At 38.0% G+C, this 20,689-nt stretch overlaps 1 long non-coding RNA gene across 2 annotated transcripts; it reads left to right on the top strand.

The window, feature by feature from the left end:
* Positions 1-15,166: 15,166 nt before the first annotated feature.
* LOC147396359 (uncharacterized) lies at positions 15,167-17,264 on the top strand. 2 transcript variants are annotated; one of them, XR_015181134.1, is made up of 4 exons: positions 15,167-15,358; positions 15,464-15,564; positions 15,648-15,971; positions 16,731-17,264. It is a non-coding gene; the product is annotated as an uncharacterized LOC147396359 (long non-coding RNA). The 2 variants fall into 2 exon arrangements; XR_015181133.1 differs by lacking the exon at positions 16,731-17,264 and adding an exon at positions 16,285-16,604.
* Positions 17,265-20,689: the final 3,425 nt, after the last annotated feature.

Genomic DNA, 20,689 nt, shown 5'->3' with positions numbered 1-20,689 from the left:
CAAAATAAAATAATAGCTATATAATACACGATGGTGGAGCAATAGAATTAGAGAGTTAGGATTCACGACTGGATCGCCCCTAGTTGGGACATGATATTTCTCAATAAAATCGAAGTTCCTGATTTTGTGGCTGGTCGTTATTTACCACACTTGCAAGACCATTTATTCGGCTCAGACTGGCCGTTTGACGTGACCGTAAGCAATGGGTCTCTTTTCGATGTATTAGAACGTTTGACTACTATTAGATTATTAATGATCACTAACTAATCATCTTCGTCTATGCCTATCAGGCGTGCATGTGATTTTCAAAGTAAACAACTTTATTCATATACGACCACCTTTACAATACACATTCACTGGTAAAGATAGGAAGGATCGACCCGAATTCTAGTTGTGACTCCACTCCTATACGGGTTCCATACCACGTATGAGTTTGGTGGTCCCTACCGTACATCTCAGGATAGTACATCACTCCGGATGAAATGATGTATTATCCCTTCAGGCATTCATAAACTCTTTAACAGCTCACAAAATAGCTACGTATATATATATCATTTTTATTTTAAAACAAAAGAGAAATTAACAATACAAGGTTGTCAACAGATATCCAGTTTCCTATCATGCAATTGTGGCCACCCGACCTAATATAAATAACATAACTCAACGCCTCCACGCTAACAAAATTTAAATAAATATGCACCCAATTATTATCCCTGGATATCCTTTCACCAACTTACACACAACATACAATGTAAAATGCATACATTACTCCTTGGGTGTGACTCTGACATTTTACTGTTTCATCCTTTCCCTATTCTTCGGTGTTTTCACTTCTCAAATTTTCAAATCAAAACTTTCTTTTTCAAATTCACTTTGATCATTCACCCAAAAAACTATCAAATTTTTGTTAAAATAGGGTCCCTATAGGTACGCAAAGACAAACTGCCAAAATTGAAAAAATTGATGATGTCACACCTTAAAATCCCAACATGAATCCCTATGATTCATCAGTCAGAATCTCGAGATGTGAGGTAATCAATCACACAACCTGATAGAACATTCACAAGTAATAATACTTATGAAAAAAAAATAAATAAATATACGCAGCGGAATAAACATTTAACTAACATATATACGAGAATCTAGAGTAAGCGGAAACAATCATCAAACACTGATATCATCCAAGTCCTCAGTCTCATAATATATGGAATTACAAAAATTTCTAAGACTAACATGTTTCTTATCTACAACAAGAAACCGCTAGGATCTTCTACTAATCCTTAAAGATATGGTGGCGACAAGACATCAATCTGATCCTTCTTGGGGACCTCCTCAAAAGACTCCTCAAATAACGGCTCCTCAAGAGTTGAATAATCTGAAATGTGAAGCATAGGGTGAGTAACAAGGGAATGTTACTCAGCAGGATGAACGTCGTTCTAACAGCGAGTCATACATGCACGAGTAATCATCAAAACAATTAAATGATGCAAATTTTCATAATGTAACATACGATAAATGTCTAAGCATACTCAGTAAACAGTTATAATAACTTTAATCTATCATTTTCAATCATTTAAAGTAACATATGCATCTTTTAAATGAAAACATCTTTCAATCATTGCAAAATAAGAAAAAGATACATAATAAGAACACGTCGGTATAATCGATAAGAGAGCAGAGGAACACGTCGATATATCCGCCTCGGTTATGGCAATATGATATTCCAAACTTAACCGCCGATATGGAATCTCATCGTTATAATATGATTTTATGGCCGATCTAGCATACCACGGTTGGATGACCATTTATCCAACTCAGACTGGCCGTTGACCAAGAATCCAATACTGAGTTCAACTAATGGTGAGGTCGACCGTTTGACGACTACAGACTAAAAGTGATCACTAACTAGCTTAGGAGACCCCTCGCGTCGAAGTCTATCAAGAGGTAATGCATGTGAACCCCGCCTATCTTTACACTATACAAAGACTACCTTTACACACAACGTTTCCCAGGAAATAAATAGGAGAAATTTTCGGATCTCATAAGCTATAATATGCTCTAAGGTATCCCATACTACTGAAAAGCATATGACATTAGCGCTATCTTAGATTGACGCGCCGCTTCTGGATACACAACAATGCGTCACTTTTTATGGGTTTTCTACAAACCTTTATTTGTAAATAAAATAGTTTATTTTGTATACAATATATCATTTCTATGAAGCGTTGCCTAGCAAACAGGGATCTCCCTACTCTAGCTAGCAGGACAACATAACGATAAGCAAAACCAATCCTGCCAGGCAGGGTAGGGCAGGCCTCGAGAAAATCGTAATACTGTTGCGTGTACGTCAATCCCCAAAATCTTGGAGGGGATCTCTACAGATAAGTTCGATCAATCCAGAATATCCCAATTAGGTAAACAACCCTACCAAACTAATAGAAATCCCATGATTGCAGCCTATGGAAGAGGAAATCCTAGGGAAAAGTAGGGGGTTTAATAGCACAGGACTAAAGAGATCAATGGCTAACTAGTACTGATTACTATTTCTCTACCTCTCTAACTTAAGTGTCAGAGTGTCTGTGGTAGGTACCAGGCCGCCGCGAGGAGGAAGGCGCTAGGAACGACTTCGGATCAGTGCGGGTCATGATCATCAGAGTTGTCTATCGGATTTCGATAGTACACACCTATCATGTAATTATGGCAAATTGGCCTAAATTAAATAATAGTATACAATGCATAATTGTAAATAAACATGCAAAACACCTCATAACAGCAGAAAGTAAATTAATCTTAAATATTTGTTCATCAACCCACACATAACATTATAATGTAAAATGCATACATCACCCCTCGAGTATGATTCTGACATTTTACAGTTTCATCCCCTTTTTCCATTTTTTTGGTTTTTAAATTTTTTGAAAACAATATTCATTTTCAGATATTCATCAACTCAATATGAATTCATTGAATATTATCATTTTTCAAACTTTTAAATTTATTTTCCCACGATGAGATCCAAGGTAATGCAGTCTGAGAAGAACAACCAACAGCTGGTGGTAGATCTGGACTTAATAAAAGAAAAATGAGACGCAACATTAGTCCGACTAGAGCACTACCACAGGATGCTGCAGAGACATTTCAATAAGAAAGTTCACCCTCGGCAGTTTCAGGAAGGCAATTTAGTGCTGCGACGAGTGTTTCAAAACACAGAGGAACCTAACAGTGGCAAGTTGGGAGCGAATTGGGAAGGACCATATAGAGTGGCCAAAGTGGGCCAGAGGGGAGTATACTATCTACTTACCTTGTCTGGTCAGGAATTACCTAGACCATGGAATGCATGTAATTTAAAGAGATATTATCAGTAAATATTTTTCCATGTCTGTTTTTTGCATGTGTATGCAGGATTAAGCTCAAGTAGGGGTTTTAGTCCAGACCCATGCCGAGTTTGCGTGTATAAGAAGGGTTACATCAAAGGAGGGGATCCAATTGGATCCAGGCCTACATGGGTCTTCCCTGTCTTCTTTGATTTGGTGAGATGACTGGACGGGGTCCAACTCTGACACGAGTAACAATAATTGTGTGGATCCAAGCTAGGGGTCCGGACCTACATGGGTCTTCTCTACCCTCATTGGCAAAACAAAATGACTAGATAGGGTCTTACTCTGTCATGAGGTTCCAGCATGTTTCAGTGGAATCCAACCGGGATTTGAGCCTTCGTGGGTCTCATTTGCCTTCATTGGCAAAGTGAGATGGTTGGTCGGGGCTTAGCTCTAGTATGAATAACAATAGTTGTATGGACCCAGCCAGGGTCCAGACTTATGTGGGTGTTCTCTAGCTTCGTTGGCATAGTGAGATGACTGGTTGAGGTCCTACTCTACCACGAGTTCACTAGTCGAAAGTTTGAGCAAGGTCAGTGCTTTATTAAAGGACAGTGACCCTGCTAGCCATTTGTAGAGCAGATTGATAAGTTTAAGCAGGGTCAGCGCCTTATTCAAGGACAGTGACCTGACTAGCCATTTGCAGAGCAGATTGATAAGTTTGAGTAGGATCAGCGCTTTATCCAAGGACAGTGACCCGGCTAACCATTTGCAAACAGATTGATCCGAGTAAGATGAGTCAGTGCCTTCTTCATGGACAGTGACTCAAATAGCCAGTTGTTGAGCATAACAGATCTGGGTGAGATGAGTCAACACCTTCTTCAAGGACAGTGACTCAAATAGTCGATTATTAAGCAGAACAGATTGATCCGAATAAGATGAGTATGCACCTTCTTTAAGGATAGTGACTCAAATAGCCGATTGTTGAGCTAACAGATTGATCTGGGTGAGATGAGTCAACGCCTTCTTCAAGGACAATGACTCAGATAGCCGATTGTTAAGCAGAGCAGATTGATCTGAGTGAGATGAGTCAGTACCTCTTCAAGGACAATGACTTAAATAGTCGATTGTTGAGTAAAACAGATTGATCCGGGTGGGATGAGTCAGCGCCTTCTTCAAGGACAGTGACCCAGTTAGCCGATTGTAGGGCAGATCAAACTGATTTGATTGAATTGAGTCAGCGCCTCCTTCTAAGACAATGACTCCATCGGCCATTTGCACAAAAGTGATTGTAATAAACAAAGTTAGCACCCTTTTTTAAGGTTAGTAATCCAGAAAGCTCTTTGTAAAGTTAGACTTCACGCAACTTGTTTTGCTGTGGCTGTTGTAAGGAAAATCAAAGCCTTTTACTAGCACAGTGCATGATCGTTTTCCGCACGAGCTTTGTAAAGGTTCTACCCAAAGTGCAACTTACTTTCGATCGAACTTGGGGGAAAATATCTTAGTTAAGCAAAATGCTTGAGTAGTGTGCAAAAAGCAAAACAGTAAAGTACTTGAGCAATTGGCAGTTAAGTGCTTGGGCAATTTGTAATGTGCTTGGGCAGTTTGCAGAATGCGTGAGCAGTTGGCAGTGAATAGAACAACTAAGTGATTGAGCAGTTTGTAGTGAATAGAACAGCTAAGTGTTTGAGCAGTGCACAGTGAGTGCTTGAGCAGTTGGCAGTGTGCTAAGGCAGTTGGTAAGATGTTTGTCAGTGAATATAACAGCTAAGTGTTTGAGCATTATGCAGTGAGTACTTGAGTAGTTGGCAGCATGCTAAGGCAGTTGGTAAGATGCTTGGGCAATTTGCAGTGTGCTTGGAAAGTTTATAGTAGGCACATGCAGTTTGCGGTTTATAGATTAGTAAAGTGTTGAAGCAATAGCAGAACCAGTAGAAAGAGATTGCTAAAGTAACAATGAATTCAAAAAAAAATTTCATTAATAGTTGAAGAGGGCACAAGTACAGCAAAAAACAAGTTGTCAATCAGAGGAAGGCTGAGTAGTGGAAGCTGGAGGTTTGATCCGAGAAGTAGGAACAATAGAAGGGTCAGCTTCTGCTGTAGCACCAGAGGACGCAACGGCTCCATCTTGGTCCACGTCAAAAATAGGGACGGACGGATAGACGAGGGTGGATCATCAGGCTGAGCCGAGGAACCCGTTGTGTGAGCAGGATTAAATTCCAAGGTAACATCAGCCCTATAAGATCACCAAGGGTGCGAGTGAGAATGGCCAAGGGGTTCCCCTCCTCATCCAGCTAGAAAAGGGGTGCACACCCAAAGCGTCCAATCCAAGGGATATTTCGTGTAGGGGATACTACTAGAGCATCATCCAGGTCCACCTCACCATCCCCTTCCTCCTCTTTGCCCTCGTACTGGAGCCTTGTAGCCTCGAAGCCTTCATGGTAAGCCTTCGCAGAAGACTCCTCCATCAATCGAGAGTACTGGGCTTGTAGTTGCCCCAGCAGCTTCCTTGTTTCAGCCTTGATTGAATCAACATTTGTCCTCAGGGAGTTCAGCTCGAGCTCTTGCTGCCTAAGCTTATATTGGAGATCTACTAGTTCTGCATTTCTCTATTGCACTCTTTCCTTGTAGCTAGCCAACTCCAGTTGTAGGAAGTGCTGGAGATTGGTCAGCCTCTTATTGGACATCTCCAAGTCCCAGTTAGCCTTAGAGAATTGGGTCAGATTAGCCTCCATCTCCTCTCTAGCCTCTTGGGAAAATTGGCTAGAGAAGGCCAGCTCAGCCTGGAGCATAGTTATTTTCTCGTCCTGCTCTCTAGCCTGGACAGCTGCCTGATTCTCAACATCACGCCACTTTAGAAAGGCCACGATGCCGTATACGTGAGCTTGCGAAGAAAAGAACAGAGTGTTAACACGTAGATAGTCAAAAAACAAGTAAACCGTGGAATAGAGCAGTGACAGTAGAAGTCACTTAGTGAAAGCTGTGAACGAAATGACCAAAGCCCAGGTCAGCATTAGCCCGGTCAGCAACATCCTAGTCCAGGGGGGAAATGGACTGAGAGAGCAAGGAAGCAGTAGTTACGGGATCCTTGATCTCGTAGCCTTTATTGTGGACAAAGCAGGGAGGACGGAAGAGGTTGCCTTCGTTCTCGTCTCGGAGATAGGCCCCATGGCCCATCCAAGGAAAGGCAGCTTCCTCCAGAGGGGTCTTGCGCAGTGGGGGGCTTTCATCCTCAGAACCTTCAGAGGGAGAAGGGCTCCTCATACTTCTCTTGACCAGCCGATGTCCCTTCCACTATTGGAAGGCAAGAATTGGGTTGTTCTCCCTAGGAGCATCAGAAATCTGCCTATGCCCCGCCTGAGTTTCCTCAGAAATATCCGTAAGAACAGCAACAACACAAGTAGCAGTAGCTGTAGTTGGAGCTGGTGTAGACACCCCATTTTTGCATTTGCCTAATTCGACAATTCGTCACCCGGTTACCGTAAATTCCTAATGATGAGCGTAAACAACTCGGAGGCTTGTGAGTATTGTCCCTGATTCCTTCCGTTTCGATTCTTTTCATCTCCCCTACTTGTCACGATTCAACATAGAAATTTACACATGCTTAGAATCGCTACATCTTACATCCGATTTACCAAGCACGTACGTTTTAGGTTCGATACACAGTTCAATAACTTAGAGACCTCACTACGCTAGGAAAATGCGACTTTAAAACATAAAAATAATCATGTTGGGACTGAAAGAAACCTCACGTCAGAATTCGTAAAAATTCAAAAATTGATAAAATGACAAAAATACCTTTCATAAATTTTGGACCTCCGAAAAATCTCGAAAGTACATCCATTGCACTCAAAATGTGATTTCGAGTCTAACGAGACCCAAATCGACGAAAACAGAGAATCTTACGAAAAATCACAAAAATGGCCAATATGCCCCTTAAGGTCCAACTTTGACCTAGAGACCCTAATTCTTAGGAAAACATGACAATTAAAATTTAATCCAAAAAATCAAACTCAAATTAAAAAAAAAATTAAACAATTAAATTTAGAATCTAATAAAAATTAAATTCAAAATTAAACAATTAAAATTTAATCTAATAAAAATCAAAGTAAAAGTTAAACAATTAAAATTTAAAATCTAATAAAATAAAAAATTAAATGCAAATTAAAAATCAAACGATTAAAATTAAAAATTAAATCCGATCAACCAACAAATCGAAATCAAAATAAAATCGACCAACAAATTAAAATTGAAATCAGATTCCCATCGACTAATTAAATTGAAAGTGAAACTCAATCACAAATTTAAATCGATCGACAAAATAAAATATAAATTAAATGGCCAATTAAAACTCAAAGTAAAAATTAAAATAAAATTTTAACCAATAAAATTCTAAAAAAAATTAACAAATTCAAATTTAAATAGAAATCCAACAAAATTAACAACTTCAAAATCCAAAATTGAACTCAGTCGATCAAATCAAATTGAGATTAAATCTTAATTGAACAAGTAAAATTTGAAATCAAATGCAAAACCAAATTTAAATTAAAAGAAAAAAAAATCAAGTTAAAAATCAAAGACCAACCAGCTAATAAATTCAATGCAAAATCAAAATCCAAAATAAAAACTATCAACCAATCACAACTCAATAACAAGGGACAACTATTGTGGTACGAGTAGCGTGGGATTGCTACTCCCATTCTCAAAAAGAAAGAAAGAAAAAAAAAACGTGTAAACAAAATAATGGAGATAATGTTTTTTTTAGAAATAACGTTTCTATAAAACGTTTTCTTTGAACTAAAGAGTGGCTCTCTTCCAAAAAAAAAAAAAAAAACGTCTTCGGGTTTCCTCTTCTCCTCTTTCGTTTTGGCTGGACTCTCTCTCAGGCTCCCTGTCCACATCTCTTCCTCAACGAACTGGCTGGATGCCCCATTCTCTCTCTCTCCACCTCTTCTTCTCCATTGGCCTACGGTCCATTCCAACTCTCAAAGAAAGCAATCATCTTACATTTTCTTTGCTGCTGGCTGCGCCTCTAAGGACGTCACTACTGGCTGCACCTCTAAGGACATTTTTTCTTGAGCATTCGTCACCTTCGGTTGAGCCCTTATTATTTTCCTCAATTCACCCTGCACCCCTCCTAACAGCACCCTTGCTGCCCAACATCTCTGTCAGTCCTCATCTTTCCATAAACCCTCTATTCCTCTTCATTAAATTTGCAACACACCCCACTAAACCTATAACAGCCTTTTCAACCTTGCTGCCCAACGACCTACCCTTTTGCTGCCACCCCTTCTTTCCTCATCTCCAACACCTCTCTCCCTTCCTGCAACACAGCCCACTATTGAACATTCCAACCTTGCTGCCCCCATCTCCATTACAGTACTCAGCACACCCTACCAACATTTTTTTTCACGTTTTTTTCTTGTCCAGTCCCTTTTTCTCTATAAGAGAAAAACGCCATCTTATCTCACGTTTTATAGCAACAGCGTACTACCCCTTGTGGTGCTCATCTCTGTCCTCACTTCATTTCTCAAGCCTCCCTCCTTGCTGAACGTTTGCACAGCCATAGTGCGCACAGGTCTTTGTGTCATATCTGAAAGAGTCGACTTCTGCTGCCTTTTTCTATAGGTAAGTTATTATGGTTCGTTTCTTTTTATATTCGTTCTTGCTTTCTTCTTATTTTTCATGGCATGTTTTTTTGATGCATCGATAGAATTAAGAGAATTTTTTCCTTTTTTGGTATTTTACGTTGTCATATATTGGGGCATATTGATGGGCTTGGAAGAAATTTTTATATTGTTTTTTACTTTTTTATTTGTTTGTGCATGCCGATAAGAGCTGAGGAGATTTGCTCCCTTTGCATATTGTTTCTATGTTTTTATCATTTATTTGTTTTCGCATATTGATGGAATTAAAAGATTTTTATTTATGTGCGTTGCCATGTTTTTCTTTTTTTTTTACGTACTAATAGGGAAGGGGAATATATATATTGTTAGGTTTTTTTTTATGTTTTATTCTTTTGCATATTGATAGGTTAGGAGAATATGTTTACACTTCCATCTTATTTATGTATTTATTTATTTTATTCTTATTATTTTTTTTATTTTGTTTTTTGTATGTTAGTAGGATTAGGGGATATATATATATCATGATCACTATGCTAGAATTGGATTTTCATGATTTGTGATGATATTCAAGCTCTTCGTGTTCTTTTAAGATTATTCCATGAGGTTAACGCATTCCCTAACTTGACGGACATGAATGTCGTCAAATGATAATTATTTTGGAAAAGCTGAGAATTATGTATGCATGCCCATTCAGGTCGATTTAGGAATTATATGAATTTCTTTGACTTGAATATTTTGTATGCATTGGTATTGGTTGATCTCCAATTTGGCAAGTACGATGATGCGGAGTTTTTCATTGTTATTGTGTTAATTTCAAATTTGGTGATTCGTCATAACTTCATAGTTTTCTAATTCAGAAACTCCTATTCATGATTTTGTTTTGAAAAATCGATATTTGGAATGTTTTAATTTGAGAATTGCATGATTTTCTTTTCTAGGAAAACACATATTTATAAGTTTCTATTTTAGAAATTTCACGTTCTGACAATTTCCTAATTTAGAAGATTTTGTATTTTTCCATTCAAAAGTTCATGTTCATAAATTTGAAAATTTCTAATTCAAAAATTTGGTCCTTTTTGGAAACTTCTATTTTAGGAGAATTCAATTTATAAACTTTAAATTTAAGGGCTCACCATATATTTTTCGAACTCTAATTTAGAAAATTTCATATTTCTAGTTTAGAAATATCATAAGTCCCAATTTAGCAGGTTTCTATTTGTAATCTTCCTATTTAGAATATTCTTATGAGTTTCTATTTTGGACAATGTGAAAAATATGAGCATGTGGATTTTTCTTAATTGATTTTAGATCATAGAGCTAAATTAAGACTTTTTCAGACTCTTCTATTTTTTGTGGAATTCAAAGAATAATCATGTAATAATTGAGACAATTTTAACCATAAGATTTGTTTGGCAAACCCAACATAAATTGATGATGATAATTGGACTATAGCCTTGACCATAGTCTTTCCCGTTGACCATAGGTTAGTTTTGGATCGTAGTAGAAATCGATCATTTTGATCGGGCGGGTTTGGTGCCTAACACCTTCCAAAACCCATAAGCTGACCCTTACCCATCTCTCTGATCCGTGGACCGATCCATATCTATTTGGAGTTATTTATGGTTCCTAGACCTAAACTAGGTGGCGACTCCCATTTTCCAAAATCCCCGTTTACCAATTGGACCCCTATCCACTATTGAGTGAAATAGGGTCGACGCGATTTCAGTTGAGGCAGACGAAGGAGTAAAGGTAAAAGAACCCCCGACAGTGACCTTAGGAGAAGAAAAAAATAGAGGCAGATGACAGTACCGCAGCTGAGTGACCGGCCTCCCGGAAAGGCTGGTGCCACGGGACGAGTGGCTTCTCTTCTTCCTCCACACCTTTGTTGGGATGGGTGGCAGCAGCCCTGGTGGTAGTGGAAAGTGGGAACTCAAAGAGATCTATGTCCATGATGTTGGAGGGCCCAGCAAGAATCTCAGAAATACGAATAGAGCTGGATATGCAGGAGGTAGGAGCCGGATGACAGGGATCCCTTCGTCGTGGAGTCAACAAAAGTAGATCACAACCCCTCCCTTGTTCAACCAGCACGATCGGACGAAGCTCGTCGTGAAGGTGGCTGCAGAACGACACCTAGGAGGTCGTCCACCATTTCTCTCTCAGCAGCCCTAGTTCGAAATTCCACTAGCTCTAACATTTGGCCTTCGGATGCCTTGCGATGTATCTTCCTAGCCTCCGCAGCCACCGAAGCAGAAGAATTTGTAAAAGCAACAACAGAGCCATTAAGATAAGCATGGAATAGATGGATAAAGTCCAGAACATAATGTAAGTTAGCAAACACAAAACAACATTACCCTGGAAGGCATGGGGGACTCTAAATCCCTCGCAGGGAGTGCCAGGGGCAAATTCCCAGTCTTTGAAAATGAAGAAGGGGACTTTGTACCAACCCTTATTAGGACTAGGGAGAGAAGGGGTCAGAGCCACAGATGTACTCTTGGTGGATAAGAAGAAGAATCCCGATCGATTGGGGATCACCTTCAGGTTATACTATGAGAGGAAGTTGTTGGGGGTAATACCCATCTTCTTCACAACCTCCACCAGATGGTAGAAGTTCCCAGCCATCTGTCCAGGGGATCGATTTATCTTACTCAACAACTCTCTAAGGAAGGCAAAGAGACGAAAGCTAAGGCTAGCCTTGATTTGGTCGGTATAGACAAAGATTTCTCCCTGGTGGCAGTCACCGGGGGTATCAAAGTCATTGCCAACCCAAAGGTGCACTGAAGCAGGAATGTACAAGCTTCGTCGAAGTTGGGATGCAGTGATAGCCATGAGAAAACTAAGTACAAAAAAGAAAGTAAAGCAGGCAGAGAAAGAAATAGATTACCTCAAAGTAGAGATGTAACTGTTGCAGTAAGGGAGAATGAGAAAAAGAAGGAAGCCTTCACAAAAAAACACAGAGACAGATTCGTAAAGTTTTAGCACGTCGACAAGCAGAAAAATACTAAGTCCCCTATTTATAAGTAGAGGCACAGGAGCACAAACGCCTGAGAGGACAATTTGGGTCCAGTCGAAACTATGCAGACTGGGGGTAGTACGAGGAAGCAGAAGGGCACATGGACGGCTATAGATGAAGAGGAATCCATATGAGCCGTCGGTAGAGATTCGAAGAAACGTAGCATTTAATGCGTCAATTCAGAAATAGTAGGTACAATTATGAAGGGCCTAAGTAATCAGTAGGAAATCAGCGTTACGTCTCAAGGATACGAAAGTATTTACATCTCCTCGAGAGGGTGAAGTTATAAAGGGAAATAATTACATATTAATCTTAGTCGTACACATGTCTAAGTCGGCCAGAAGGTGCCTAGCACAGACTAGTCCAACAAGCAAGGCAGGCCAGAGCAAAGGCCTCCCTAGCCAGGCTAGCAAGGCAGAACAACACTAAGTGAAGCTAGCCCTGCCAAGCGAGGCAAGCCAGATTTCGAGAAAATTGCAATACTGTTGCGTGCACGCCAATGCCGAAAATCCCGGATGCAATCATTACAAATATGCACGATTATTCCAGAAGATCCTGATTAGGTAAACAACCCCTCAGAATCAGCAGAGATCCCATAATTATTGCTTATACTATAGCTTATGGAGGGGGAAACCTTAGGGGTTGGTAGGGGGTTAAGTAACACGACAAGCACTATTCAAGGGGGCCTAGAACAATCGAGTGAGAAAGGATATATAGATTACTATTGTTCCTCTGTCTCTCTAACTTGAGCGTTAGAGTGTCTGTGGCAGGTACCAGGCCGCCGCGAGGAGGAAGGCACCCGAAGTGGCTTCGGATCAAGATCAGTACGGATTGAGGGGGTCCATCAGAGCCGTCCGTCGGATCACGACCGCACAAGTGTAAAGTAAATTACTCTACCCTTGCTTGACGATAGTCTTGTGAAACCACGATTTGTTGCTACTTTAAAACTAAGAACCGAAAACAAACTCCTCAAAATAGTTCATTTGGATGAAGCCATAGGTACTATTACAATCAGGAGGGAAAAACAATCGACTGTCTGAAATTTTGTGATGATTGGTAACAGGATGACTATAACGCAATGAAGGTAACGAATTTGCAAATGCAGTACCTACAATCTGATCGCAACTTGATGTTGATTACGTTGATCACTTTAGATTTGAATGAACACAACTGAGAAGAGAGATCTGTAAATTGGATCTTTGATGGATGTTGATTTGAACGAATTTGAAAATGAAAAATGGAGAAGATGAGTTAAAGATTAGGACTTATTATTTGATGTTAGGAATAATAGGAAATTTCCAAAGTACCCTTGAATCTAAGAAAAATCATAAAATACAATAAACACTAATTAGCTACTAAGAAATAAACTAATTAAAGAAAATTACTAGTTCCTACAAGTTTTGGATGGGAATGTAATTGAGAATATTGCTTAATGTGATCAGGGATTAACTTGTCACTTTTTAACACATGAAGCTTGGGTGCATCGGGTATGCCGTCCCGATTCGTCGGTGACTATTTGAAGAGGGCTAGCAAGTAGGAAACCTATCGACAGGTAGATCATTTCTTTCTGTTAAGTTTTGTGCAACTTTTAATATATGAGACCAATTATGATTTTCTTTTAGAACCTACCATTTTGGTTCCAAATTGGTAACTGTTCCCAATGAAGGGAAATAGCCAAGTTCTAAGCCTAACTGAAGTAAAAAAATTATAGTCCTAATCCAAAAACTTCTAAATCTACTAAAAAAAAGAATGGGTTGCCTCTCAGAAGTACTAAGTTTATTGTCTTCAGCCAGACAAAAACTTTATTAATTCTGATAAATCAATTCATCGAAGGGTAGAACTTCATCTAAGGATACGTACTCGAGATATGGTTTGAGACGCTGGCCATTCACTTTGAAAGTGGATCTATCCTTAAGATTAAGGATTTCAACAATACCATGGTGGTAGACTGTTTAGATGATAAAAAGGCCAGTCCAACGAGATTTGAGTGTCTTTGAAAAAAGGTGGAATCTATTATTGTAAAACAAAACTCTTTAACCAGGTTCAAAATTTCGTCGAATAATGTGCTTGTTATGCTATAATTTCGTATGCTCTTTGTAGCTTTATTATATCATAAGAGTCATTTCTGATCTCTTCTAATTCGTCAAGTTGTAACTTGCAATGGTCACTGACTTTATCGAGATCAAAGTTGAAGTGCTTGATCACTTTATATGTTCGATGCTCAAGTTTTATAAGGAGATGACAAGCCTTGCCAAAATCTAATTGGTAGGAAGACATCCCTATTGGTATTTTGAAAGCAATTCGATAAGCCCATAATGCGTCATTTAATATTAAAGACCCAGCTTTCCGTGAAGGATTGACTGTTTACTCTAGAGTGGTATTGACTTCCTAATATTTAGGAGTATGTAGCTAATGAAGAAAAACAACTACTAGAAAAAAGTGGTAGATCTGCTAACAAGTTCAAGTGTTTGGAAGAAAAAACTGGTATACATTCTTTTTCCCTTTGATATAAGTTTGTATAAGCTTTTTGTTATTGGAAGTCTTGTAATCTCTACTCCATGGACATAATGTGTCTTCACATCTATTCCGAATCATGCACCATTACTTATGTATAAACAATTAGGAAAAACATTAATCATTTTGATGCTACAAACTTAGCACCATCACTTTTACTTTTTTTTTTTTGTATTTTCTGTGTACATGCACTTATAACTCATTGGTGTTGGTCAGGCATCCATTGAATGAATTGAATTATTATTATTTTTAAAATTCCCATAAGTTTCATTTTGTTTACTCGGCCATTAGTTTTCTTAGGGAATTTACGCGTCACCCCAATGAGAAGAATTTTTCCAGGAACTTGTGAGCCAACCAAAAGCACCAATAGGACATGTAAAGACAATTATACGCAAGAATGCTTTCAGAAATATTGGTCGTCCTTCTAATGTTGATCTGCCCTGAATCGGTTCTTTATGAAAAAAAATATAATATATTTCATTTAGGACCTTGCATTTATTTTTTAAAATAGCCACATATACTAATCCTAATGTTTGGCAGTCTATGTAAGCTTGTTTATAATGGAAGCAAGTCAATTTCAGCTCAGTTAGGAAGCTAGAAATCAAGCTTTTTAATGGTGGCAGAAATGTCACTGTGTATGATAGGGGAAAATCTTAAGTTTTTCATGTGCTGATTATTCTTTTGGTTCAAACAGCAGTGGATGGTCTTCGGGAGAATGCCAACAGCAAAACCAACAAGTTACGACAAGAAATGTCAACCATGCAAGATTTTACTTCTTCTATTAAAGATGAGTGGGTAACTTATATGGAAAAAAGTGAAACCCACTATCACAAGGATACTGCAACAGTGGAAAGAGGAAAGAATGGCATGGACGAAGGTCTTCAGCTATGGTAAGAAAGACATGATCATTACCTATGGCCCACCTTTCACTTTTGATTATGAAAAAAACTGATATATTTCATGTAAATATATTTTCTTTCTTGAAAAAATGTTAGTATGAAAAGGTGAAAACAAGTGCACAACAATGGAGAAATGCCAAAAATTCCCCACTCTGTTTGGAAAAGAGCAATGTTGTGTCTGTGGAATCCATTATCAGGTAAGTTATTTGTCAGTAGTTGATGGTCATAATAACTTATCAGTTTTGAAATAATGGTTTGATATGATTTTGTGTTTGGTAAGGAGGGAAAGGAAGCCAATCAGATGTTACGGGCCTAGTTGTCTTCTGCTGCCTCATCTTCTCTTGAAGATCTAGATGTTGCAAACAAGAGTCTTCTTTCCTCCATTGAATGTAAGTTTTTTAGTTGCATTCGTGGATTTCAATTTGTAGAAAAATTTATTCAAATCAGTAACTCTGCAAATTCTTTGAAAGTTGATCACAAGGCATGTGGAAACATTGGTTCCATGATTAGTCCCTACTTTGATGATCTGAGGGGATTGAAATGTGGGCACCACCCAAGATTGATCACAAACAACGCGGGGAAATGTCTAGAGAAAGAATACATGGTAAGCACATTAAAAGTTTTGATAAGGTTGTTTTCTTGAAAAGACTTTAAGGTTGTGTTTAGGGGCCAGATTCCCACTGTTGGTCCTTCAAAAGAGCTTTTGGAATACATGGTAATCCAAATGCTCACACCAACTTCTGGATTCCAGCTTATGCAGGAATCTAGAAGGAACATAAGTTACATTATTTTAGTGACCAAAATGTCCCATACTTCTAATATAATTATCGAAATATCCATAGAAGTTGTTTGTTCACCAAATGCCTCTCAATTTCTTGAACAAGTCTCTGACTGTATTAATCCTTTTTAAACATTAGGTGGATGAAGAGTCTTGTTCGACACCAAATAGGAGGTCATTTAATCTACCAAACATGACATCCATTGAAGAACTCAGACCACCAGCTTTTGAGGAGTTTTTGAAGTTATTCTAGGTAGCAAAATCTAATAAGCAAGCAAATAAGGATATTAAGCATTTATTAGGGGCATATGAGGCTACTGCTCAATCCTTGAGAGACTCCAGATTTCCTCTCTCTGCTATTAATTAAGAAAACAGAAACAGATAAATGAGAGTATAGAGCTTGTACAGAATATGATAGCTCAAGTACATATTCATCCACGATACTCGTTTATTATTCATGAAGAGAATCACTTTGCCAAGGCAGATTATTATATATTCATAAGAATCATGAGTGTTGTATGTGTAGTTGAAGTTTTTTTTTTTTATTTATCATTCTTGTTGATTCATCTTGATTTTTTTTTTCAGATCAATTTTCTTTTATGGAAGGAGGGGTGGTAACGTTATTGGAGAAAATTCATAAATTATGTAAGTGTGCAGATATTTATTCCAAAGATGTTATATTGATGGTATGTTTATAATGTGAGTTTTGAATTGTACTTTGAAACAAATCCTTTGCTACCTGGAAAAGATCATGTCGACTCCATCCATGGTTTTAAATCTTGTCTAAGACTAAGACGATACGTCTCAGTATCGTTCACCAACGAAATAGATAGACAAGTCAAACGTATCAAAGGAGATTTAAAACCATGGTTCATTTTTCTCATTGTTAAGCAAGACGACTCAAATGTATCAAAAAACTTGTCCGAGATGACTCTGTCTTGTTCATGGACAACATGTCAAAAAGAGTTTCAAAACCATGGATGACTCAGATAACATAAAATACCACTACTACATAAATATAATGTCTAATAACCATGTTGGAACACCTACACTGTATTGGTGGAAATGTATTTTTTTCTGTTATTTTTACCAAAATGTCAATACATCAAAGTAGTTTACATGGATAGTTTACCTTGTTATTATTATTATTATTATTTTGTTTTTATCCATTTAAGAGAAGATGTTTGCATTCAAATGATTAAAACCTTTTTTATTGGGTAAAGAAGTTTATCGATTTAAAAAAAATAAAGATAAAAGGAGGTCTGAAAAACCCATCCTCGTTTAGCAAAATTGATCAAAGAGACAAAACGAGAATTACAAATCAAATCCCATATAAATAGAAAATCATAAATAAATAAAATAAAATAAAAAACACATTCAAAATTTGGGGACACCTTAGCCCAATGACGCATGAAATGCACAATATTGTTACAATTTCATGCATGAGAACTCCTTCCCTAAAAGCGTCCTACTGTTTCTTTTCTTCTAGATTCTCCACCAAATAGTTAAAAAAAGGGCAATAAATGACACAACCTTAAACATGTGATGCAATCAATAACAATGTAGTTTAGTTCAAAGACCACACCTTTAACATCTGCCATGTTTGTCATCCCATGAAACCCAACCAGTGACCTAGGGTGGAGTCTTACACAATAACTAAGTTCGAAAATAGTTCTTTGGATTTTTTCCTGATTAAAGCTACTGAAAGATTAGGCCGAACCCACTGTGATTTAACTGAGAGCTATTTTTAAGTATTCTTTTGCAATACAAGCAGCTTTTAAAGAAAACTACTTTTGTGGTTGAAAGCGCCATCGATCTGCGTGGTTCCCGGATCCGCTTTTGACCTTTGAGGTTTGGAAGTCGCCACTTAGTTATTACGATCTAGGAACCGATCAATGACTCAGAACGGATAAATCAACTAATCTACTAAAATAGACTGAGTCCGGGGATCATATTACGGGGTTGGAAAGTGTTAAGCACCAACCCCGTCCAGCCAATGCCGGTCTCTACTTATCCCAAATAAGAGTACATTGCTAACAAAAAAACCTAAATAAAAAATTAAAAAAAAAAATTTACCTTCGAACTCAACGATTCTATTCCCTCAGATCTGATAAAAACGCTCCTCGTACAACACTCCTTGCTTCGTTCTATTATCGGATTCGCTTCAGATCTCCAAGTTAAGGTATCTCCTTCTTAGATCTATGAGTTTTCTGATTTTTTATGGATTTCGAGGTGTTTTGAAAGGGTTTTCGGGGGTTTTTTTATCTAAAATTGGGGTATGGATCTTAGGTAAGGAGTTGGGGCTTCAAAATTAGGGTTTTGGGAAGTTTGGGGAAGCTTCTTGACCTACATTTTCTAGGGTTTTTTTCTTGTTACGAAAATAGGGTGTGGAGGCTCCTATTTATAAAAAATTTTAGAAGAATTAGGATTTCTTTTAGGGTTTTAACTAGGGTTTTGACTTTAATCTTATGAGATTGACTTAGTCTTTAGGGTTCTAATTTAGGATTTTGACTTTAGTCTTATAAGATTGACTTGATTAGTTTAGATTAGGGTCTTGACTTTAGTCTTATGAGATTGACTTGATTACTTTGACTTTAGTCTTTCTTGATTGACTTTTAATATCTTGACTTTAGTCTTACTTGATTGACTTTAATTTTTGGAGAACCCCCTTTTATTATATATTTAATTCTTTGGGCCCCCAAATAGAGGGGTCCTTGAATAAATATCCTGGCAACCATCAACAATTTTGCCTGAAAGCCTGATTGATCGATTTTTTAGTTCAAATTTTAAATTAATTTATTAATGTTTCACTTTACATTATTTAAGGTTTTATTTATTAATTTCAAAATTTTTAATTATTAAAATTGTAAAATTACCGTTTTGTCCCTGAAGAGAACGTTTGCATTTCAAGTCGGTTTTCAATGTTCCAGGATGTTTTCGAATCGGTTTTTCGTAAGAAATTCAATGGGAATCTTCATTTATGAAGTTTTTTGTGTGAAATAGTCATGAACTTTATGAGGGGCATTTTTCGTAATTTTATCAAATTCTGTGAAAATTGGCGAAATGATTTATTTGATTTCGATTTATTATTTTATATGTTTGAAAGGATTTTCCTAAGCGTAATGTGGGCTCTAGGGATGTTTTGAGGTTAGGGGTATTTTAGTAATTTGGTCATTTTTTAGTGAGTTTTTATCGTAAAGCTTCTTTTTGTCTGGAAGATGATGATTTCTATGTTTCTAGGGTTATATTTTCCTATCGTATCGCGATTTCTACAGTTTTGTCAGTTCGAGATACCTCATCTGGATTTCTGAAACATATCTGATAACAAAATAAAGCATTGGAATAAATATTCATCATTGGGAATCGTTGCGATCGGGTTGATGAGTTGATTAATCAGGCAAGTGCAAAAATGGGGTGTCTATAGATGCTCCTCTTTGGCAGAGAGTTGAAGCAATCTAGATAGCAAGTCTATTTTAGTAGATAGTGCGATATCCGAATGTCAAAGCTAGTGACAGTTCATTTTGCAGCTTGATTTAGCAAGTCGTCGAGATGTTCAGATCCTTGAGCGTAAAACTTTTCCCGAACTAAAAGGTTGTCAAGTCATCAAGAGACAACTCTCATTGACAGTGTCAGATCCTTGAGTTTTTTTAAAAAATTCTCCTTGACTAAAATAACAACTATGCAAGTGAATGGACTTAAAATCTGAGATAACTTTCAAAGAGTTTAAGTTGGAATTGAGTCAAATCTGAGCATAAAGTGAATATAAACTGAGCATAGTTCCGAGATAACCCTCGGCGACATCTGAGCATAGTTTCGAGAAAACCCTCAGCGACATCTGAGCATAATTCTGAGAAAACCCTCGGTGGCATCTGAGCATAATTCTGATAAAATCGACATCTGAGCATAGTTTCGAATGAGCATAGTTCCGAAAAAATCCTCGGCGGTAACTAAGCATAATTCTGAGAAAACCCTCAGCGGCATCTGAGCATAATTTCGAGAAAACCCTCGGCGGCATCTGAGCATAGTTACGAGATAACCCTCAGTGGCATCTGAGCATAGTTCCAAGAAAATCCTCGGCGGTAACTGAGCATAATTTCGAGAATACCCTCGACGGCATCTGAGCATAATTCCGAGAAAATCCTTGGCGGTAACTGAGCATAATTTCGAGAAAACCCTCGGCGGTATCTGAGCATAGTTCAAAGAAAACACTCGGTGGTAACTGAGCATAATTCCGAGAAAACCCTCGGCAGCATCTGAGCATAATTCCGAGAAAACCCTCGGTGGCATCTGAGCATAATTCCGAGAAGACCCTTGGCGCTAATTGAGCATAATTCCGAGAAAACCCTCGACGGCATCTGAGCATAGTTCCGAGATAACCCTCGGAGGCATCTGAGCATAATTCCGAAAAAACCTTCGGCGGCATCTGAGCATAGTTCCGAGAAAACCCTCGGCGGTAACTAAGCATAGTTCCGAGAAAACCTTCGGCGGCATCTGAGAATAGTTCCAAGAAAACCCTCGACGACATCTGAGCATAATTCCGAGAA

Source organism: Akebia trifoliata, chromosome 8 (assembly GCF_017979445.1).
Source record: "Akebia trifoliata isolate Shusen 1 chromosome 8, ASM1797944v1, whole genome shotgun sequence".
Classification (NCBI taxonomy): Eukaryota; Viridiplantae; Streptophyta; class Magnoliopsida; order Ranunculales; family Lardizabalaceae; genus Akebia; species Akebia trifoliata.
This window is presented reverse-complemented; position numbering and strand designations above follow the sequence as displayed.